This window comes from Schistocerca gregaria, chromosome X, assembly GCF_023897955.1.
Source record: "Schistocerca gregaria isolate iqSchGreg1 chromosome X, iqSchGreg1.2, whole genome shotgun sequence".
Taxonomy (NCBI): Eukaryota; Metazoa; Arthropoda; class Insecta; order Orthoptera; family Acrididae; genus Schistocerca; species Schistocerca gregaria.
Window position 1 is genome coordinate 748,683,762 of NC_064931.1, and position 7,524 is coordinate 748,691,285.

The 7,524-nt window shown below is 42.9% G+C and overlaps 1 pseudogene; it reads left to right on the top strand.

Annotated features, from left to right (window-relative positions):
- Window positions 1-5,005: 5,005 nt before the first annotated feature.
- LOC126300080 (U6 spliceosomal RNA) lies at window positions 5,006-5,106 on the top strand (annotated as a pseudogene).
- The last annotated feature ends 2,418 nt before the right edge of the window (window positions 5,107-7,524 follow it).

Sequence of the window (7,524 nt, forward strand, 5' to 3'; positions counted from 1 at the left end):
ATTGTCCCTGCGGTGTGCGGCGGAGAAATGTCACGAAAAAGGAAATGTATGACAGTTACGCTGTGTGGGCTGCATGAAATCGGGCGACATCTCTCACTGGCACCCATAGTTGGCTGGAGCGGACCTTACTTTCCGAACAGTTCTCGTAACAATAGCTTAGCAGTATATTTACCTTCTTATGAATTTCGTTGTGATGAACTGGAAACAATTTGAAAATAATGCTAGCATTCTTAAATACACTCCTGGAAATTGAAATAAGAACACCGTGAATTCATTGTCCCAGGAAGGGGAAACTTTATTGACACATTCCTGGGGTCAGATACATCACATGATCACACTGACAGAACCACAGGCACATAGACAAAGGCAACACAGCATGCACAATGTCGGCACTAGTACAGTGTATATCCACCTTTCGCAGCAATGCAGGCTGCTATTCTCCCATGGAGACGATCGTAGAGATGCTGGATGTAGTCCTGTGGAACGGCTTGCCATGCCATTTCCACCTGGCGCCTCAGTTGGACCAGCGTTCGTGCTGGACGTGCAGACCGCGTGAGACGACGCTTCATCCAGTCCCAAACATGCTCAATGGGGGACAGATCCGGAGATCTTGCTGGCCAGGGTAGTTGACTTACACCTTCTAGAGCACGTTGGGTGGCACGGGATACATGCAGACGTGCATTGTCCTGTTGGAACAGCAAGTTCCCTTGCCGGTCTAGCCATGGTAGAACGATGGGTTCGATGACGGTTTGGATGTACCGTGCACTATTCAGTGTCCCCTCGACGATCACCAGAGGTGTACGGCCAGTGTAGGAGATCGCTCCCCACACCATGATGCCGGGTGTTGGCCCTGTGTGCCTCGGTCGTATGCAGTCCTGATTGTGGCGCTCACCTGCACGGCACCAAACACGCATACGACCATCATTGGCACCAAGGCACAAGCGACTCTCATCGCTGAAGACGACACGTCTCCATTCGTCCCTCCATTCACGCCTGTCGCGATACCACTGGAGGCGGGCTGCACGATGTTTGGGCGTGAGCGGAAGACGGCCCTACGGTGTGCGGGACCGTAGCCCAGCTTCATAGAGACGGTTGCGAATGGTCCTCGCCGATATCCCAGGAGCAACAGTGTCCCTAATTTGCTGGGAAGTGGCGGTGCGGTCCCCTACGGCACTGCGTAGGATCCTACGGTCTTGGCGTGCATCCGTGCGTCGCTGCGGTCCGGTCCCAGGTCGACGGGCACGTGCACCTTCCGCCGACCACTGGCGACAACATCGATGTACTGTGGAGACCTCACGCCCCACGTGTTGAGCAATTCGGCGGTACGTCCACCCGGCCTCCCACATGCCCACTATACGCCCTCGCTCAAAGTCCGTCAACTGCACATACGGTTCACGTCCACGCTGTCGCGGCATGCTACCAGTGTTAAAGACTGCGATGGAGCTCCGTATGCCACGGCAAACTGGCTGACACTGACGGCGGCGGTGCACAAATGCTGCGCAGCTAGCGCAATTCGACGGCCAACACCGCTGTTCCTGGTGTATCCACTGTGCCGTGCGTGTGATCATTGCTTGTACAGCCCTCTCGCAGTGTCCGGAGCAAGTATGGTGGGTCTGACACACCGGTATCAATGTGTTCTTTTTTCCATTTCCAGGAGTGTATAACAATAGGGACAAAAATAGTCAACACTAATCACTACATATACATACTTCTGCACAGAAACGACCAAGGCAGGAAAACATAAAAATATTTGACTAATTGCCACGTGATTTAAAACTGCTAGCAAACAATGGAAACAGTTTGAAAACGAAATTGAAATTATTTATTCTTGACTACTCAGTAGATAAATGTCGCAATAGATAATATCTGTAAGTGGTTTGGTAATAGTTATTAAATTTAATTGTAGATTGAGATTGGAGCAAAAATCCAGTTATGTAAATCGTCGTTGTGTAGCCATACTTCCACTCTGAAATTTGTAGACTTGACATACTGCCACATTCAGTGTCATAGTGAGTTGTCACAAATATGATGCACGAGAGGAACAAAGACCTCAACGAATCTCAGACTATGTATCTGAGAGTGTGTATTTACAGAAACTTTGAACCAAAATCCTAGACGCATTTTCTGTTACAACACGTGAGCGGAGGAGCTTGAAAGAGTTCCAAGAGAGCATCCTGTAGGGAAAGATAAGTAATATCATACCTCAAGGAGATCACAAACAAGTCATAGTCGTGCATTTTCAATGTTTCTGAGGTTATTGTGAAGTGGGAATGTCACGGAAATACTAAAAACAGTAAGTGTATTGGTAGGACATAGAAATGAACAGACAGGGGCCACTGGACTATAAACAGTATCGGCCAAGACAAATATTCGACATCCATGTTAACTATTGCTTAAGCACAAGCACGGCAGACGTCTATGAATTATTGTGTTGAGGGACGATGGATGTGCGTTCTAATTGTTGTGCTGCTGCCAAGAGGCTACTGATCACAGAAAGAAAATGCACATTTTTGGCTTAAAGTCATGCAGAATGAAGTCACAGAACTATTGAGCACTGGAAGAAGGTTTTATGGAATGATCTTGTCATAGTCTGCACTTTGTATCTGCACAGTGAGTGTACTAATGTGTGCAAACTTAGCTTACCACATAGCAAACAAATGGACATAACATCTGAACTGTCTTCTCAAGCCCAGGGCGTTAAACAGACATTATAAAAACATATGAACGTGGCCCTGTAAGGCAGCTAATATCAGGTGCGGATCGTAACAAAAATCATTAGAAATGCTGCTGTCACATATCTAGAATGCATGAATTAATAAGTGTGAAAGTTTGGGGTATATTCTAGAAAGACAAAACAGCTATTCCCTTTTTTATTCTACATACAATTTATCAACTGTGCTTTCAGGGGTCAAGTGATACACAACAGTTATAGGTCAAGTGATACACAACAATCATACTCAGTTACTTTTGACACTCAATAACAAAATATTTAACTCTTGGACATATTGAATTGACGATTACTAAAATCATTCTCTCTACACATAAAAATTTTTTGCATAGGAAAGAATGACTAAAAATATTCATCAACTCATTTACATCTACGTTGTCATAGCTGGTCAGTTCACTGAGTTGGTGGAGAATAAATTTACTTTTTGAACCAATGAAAAAACTCTCACGTATGCAATGTGAGAGTAGGTTAGTATCCTAGCTTTTGATATTCAATGGTCAAAGTGTACACAAGTTGGAGTGAGCAGTTCTAGACTCAACATTTACTGTGGCCTAATGCACAATGGTACTTTACCAAGTGGCATCTGCAACAGCGTTGTATCTGTACTGGATCTGAAATGCTAATTCCCTACTCTGGCCTTCACTGAATTCACTCAGTCTCAACTTTCCTGCGTTCCATAGAACGTTAATCTTTCCCTAGGCAAAATAATGGCTGTTGCACACTTGCTAAGGGTTGGAGTGAATCCACACTTTCTTAGCCTGCATAAATTCCCACAGGAATAGTTAACTGCCTCTTTGCTACCTGTCGCCACGATATGTGAAGCAGTGTATCGTCCTCACTTCACAGAAAGCAAAACTCTCAACGCCCTCGCTATTTTCCACACACTTCTGCAGTCCGCCGCGAGGCGAGAGAAAGATCTAGAAAAAGTTAGTTCTCAAAATGCTTTTGTATAATGGGGATCTCCCCAGCGTGTCACGTCTGCATTGCCCAGTGTGGCTTCAGCCAATCATCGTCTAGAAGTGAATTTTATTTTTCTTGCTGGGTAGCAGCCTTGCTCTGTTAATGCCGTGCAGCCACTTACTCTTGGTCCCAGCCGTATTTATGTTAAAAGGAGTTATGTATTGTTCTGGCCTTATCCCTTTCTGTGCTGAAGTTCGCCGTTCTCTTGTTAAATGGAATATTCCAATGCCATTAACCACCTGCTTGGTTCATCTCCAAAATGCATTTCACTTTAACTTGTTTATTCATGGCCCTGTCTATATATTGGTAGATATTGTTTTGTTAGTTTTCAGTACATGATATTAATGGCAATTTCCTTTTGTTGATATAATATAATTATTATTTTCTGAGGGTCATAACTGTCGTTATGGATCAAGCTCATGTAAGGTCCATAAAATCCGGACGCCTTACAATCTATATCAACATGTAAAGAAGGAATGGACAAATCTTCAGGATGCGTTAGTCATATATAGAAGAAGAAAATATGTTACAGAGATATTGGACCGTAAGCATATCTTATTTCCACGATAGGTCTGATTTTCTACAATGTTAAACCTACGTGATTTAAATGCTATCTTAGACAATACCGCACCTGAACAATTAGAAATCGCGCCTTTAACAGTGCGAAAAATCATACGCTTCACGCATGATAAAGTTCTTTCGTCGGCTTCAGAATGACAGATTCTGTGAGACGTGGATAGGAAGAGGCGGGCCAGTTCTTTGACCTCTGCGCGCTCCGTGCCTAACCTCAATATGTATTTACTTGTGAGGGTATTTGAAACTTCTTGTGTATCGAACCCCAGCGCAAGACGCAGAGAATCTTCATGCCCGTATTGTGGAAGGCTGCGAATCAATTCTCCAGAGAGATGTCAATGCATCCGTGATTCAATGTGCGACGGCTTGATGTGGTGATCCTTTTGAACATTTTTTGCAAAAACCGAATTTCAAATGTAATTCTGGAACATTCTGCTCCTTTGTCTTTCCTGTATTAATATTTCATGAAAAATCGTACAAAATGAGTTTTGACATGGAAATAAAGTGTTTCAGAACTCACGACAATATAACATATTTCCTTCTTCGATGTATGGCGGATGTCTGCTGAAAATTGATCGTATCTTCGTGCTACACATTGTATACTCCGAAAACCAATGTACGTTGCATGGTGGTGAGTAATTCTTTCTAATAGCAACGAATGTCTGTTCTATTCTTTTAAGCATTGAGCGAGGGAAGAATGACTTTCAATTTCCCTCGGTTGTAGCCGTGGGGGTCTAGTAGGCTGTACTCGCTTCGGCGGTGCATAAACTAAAATTGAAATGATACAAAGAAAATTAACATGGCCCCTAAACTTAAAAAAGAAGAAAGATAGTTTGAATAATTGTAGCCAGTTGCTTATGTTTGATTGCTATTTTTGTAATATGACATTTAAACTTGACTCAACAGCCAGCAGGGGACACAGGAACTAATTTATCGATAGATTCAGATCGTGGCTGAACACTTTAGCCATACCACAAAATGGGAAACACTTAACTACATTACACATGAAATTGTGAACACTATTATTTAAATTAAAAGAATATTTGAATTGAGTGCTTTAACTGCCCATTCATGAAAACTAAAACTTATGCTTGCTTAATAATTAACTCCACAAAGTCTGTTAACCTTTGTTACGGAAAATAATTGCTGTTCAGTTCAGTAAGACAGGATTCTCGGATTTACATAGCACTTGGGATAGGACTTTGTCTGACTAAGGGCAAATACAGTGGCTCAACACAGAGTTATTACTGAAAACGAAACCATATAACTGGTCCATGCAATTATACAGTACTCAACTACTAATGTGAGAAGAAGTGGTGACAGTGTCGATCACCTGTGCAAAAGTATCCATGGCTCTTCCTATGTGACAAGCTCTGAAAATTTTCTTCTTAGCCCTGGATTTTCATAGTACAGAGCTAACCAAAGTATGCCATGAATAATAAGCTGCTTCCACATCCGAGGCTATATTATACAATGTTGCAGTTATTCTCGCTTCTTTCATTTCACAAGATGCGCACCAATTGCCTGCTAGCCGCGACTGATTCATGCCACAGAGGAGCTTTGCAGTTCGACCACCAACTCCACCTTTTCTATTCCCTCCTAGCCAGTTCCGTCGCGCAGGCCGGTGTGGCCGAGCGGTTCTAGGCGTTTTAGTCTGGAAACGCGCGACCGCTACGGTCGCAGGCTCAAATTCTGCCTCGGGCATGGATGTGTGTGATGTCCTTAGGCTAGTTAGGTTTAAGTAGTTCTAAGTTCTAGGGGACTGATGACCTCAGATGTTAAGTCCCATAGTGCTCAGAGCCATTTGAACCAACCAGTTCCCTCGAAGTCTTACATAATTACAAATTACTATAACTATACACGAACCAGTAAAATATAACATTTTCATTCTTGTAAAGCACATTGCTTTTTACATTGCATACACAGATTAATATCAATTACATAAATTACCATAAATGTTCAACAAAACATTTACATGGATGTTACATCAAAGAGCATAGTTATACAGGAATCACATTAAGCAAAAACAGACAAAGAAATTAGATAAGACCATAATAGATACTGTCGATAATAGTGTTACATGTTTCCAATTATGACGCTCCGTTAGTTACTAAGAACTGTTATCTTCCTAACAGGAAATCGCGAATCCAGTAGCACAACTGTGATAATAGCTCATAGGTAAGCTATTTGATTAGAAGCCGCTTGTTAGGAACCGTGGCAAAAGCCCTCAAGAGATCTAGATGTATTGAGACAACTTGAGAGCCCCTGTCGATAATATGTACCCTCAACCAGTCACTCTACGGTGGTCTGCGGAATAAAAATCAGTAGGAAGAATCACACATGAAGTCGTTCGCGTATTTATTTTGCAGCTATTGTTGGATATGTAGTAAAAGAGTATGTTATTCGAGTCGTATTCTTTATTCTTGACACACCCGATAGACTCATATCCGACCTCCTTACACTCAGTGGTATAGGTTTGTACAGAATGACTTCTCAGTGTCACATGTTGTATAAAATACTCATCTCATCACATATTTCAACAAGACACAGGTGCTTCACGAACGGCAAAGGACACAGTTTACCAGTTTCTCATACGGTTAGCTGTTGGTGAAGCCAGATGTCTGGTCTGAAGAGCTGATAGACAGGGAGTCAGCCCTCCTCGTAAGTACGGAGGCTGGAAGCAGTGTACACTTTCTGTTCCCAACACATTCAAGTACATTAGCGTGTAATTCACAAAGAAGCTGTTTTCTAGATGCACCATATGTAGAGGGGTGGCTCTTTAAGCATGGGGGACTCGTGCTTTTCGGTGGAACCATTAATTTTTAAAAAATAATTAGGAGGTTACTAATAGTACAATAATTGTCTTGAGAAGTTGTTTTTACTATTTGTGTGAGACACACAGAAGTATTAAAAAAATTGTAATAAACTGATCTGATCGTTGTAAATTGGTTCTCTCTGCTGGTACCAACGCAATTCCGTGTACTGCTACCGCCTAATCCTGTCCGTGGGAAAACTAGCACCTTTCCATCATTTCGAGCACAATATCTGTCTTTCCGCAACGAAGCAAGCTTTGTTCAGGGTGAGTTTGGTCGATAAGTCACTGCCAAGCTCTTTCAGCCGTCCACAGGCACGCTGGATCTTTGTAATTCCGCCGCAGATAAGTGGAACACATTGGGCTGCAAGTTTCCTTCCTGTTGGAAATGCCGGCAGTGGGTGGAAACTCAACACCAGCTATTCTGGCTGCGTGGAATGCGGCCGCCGGC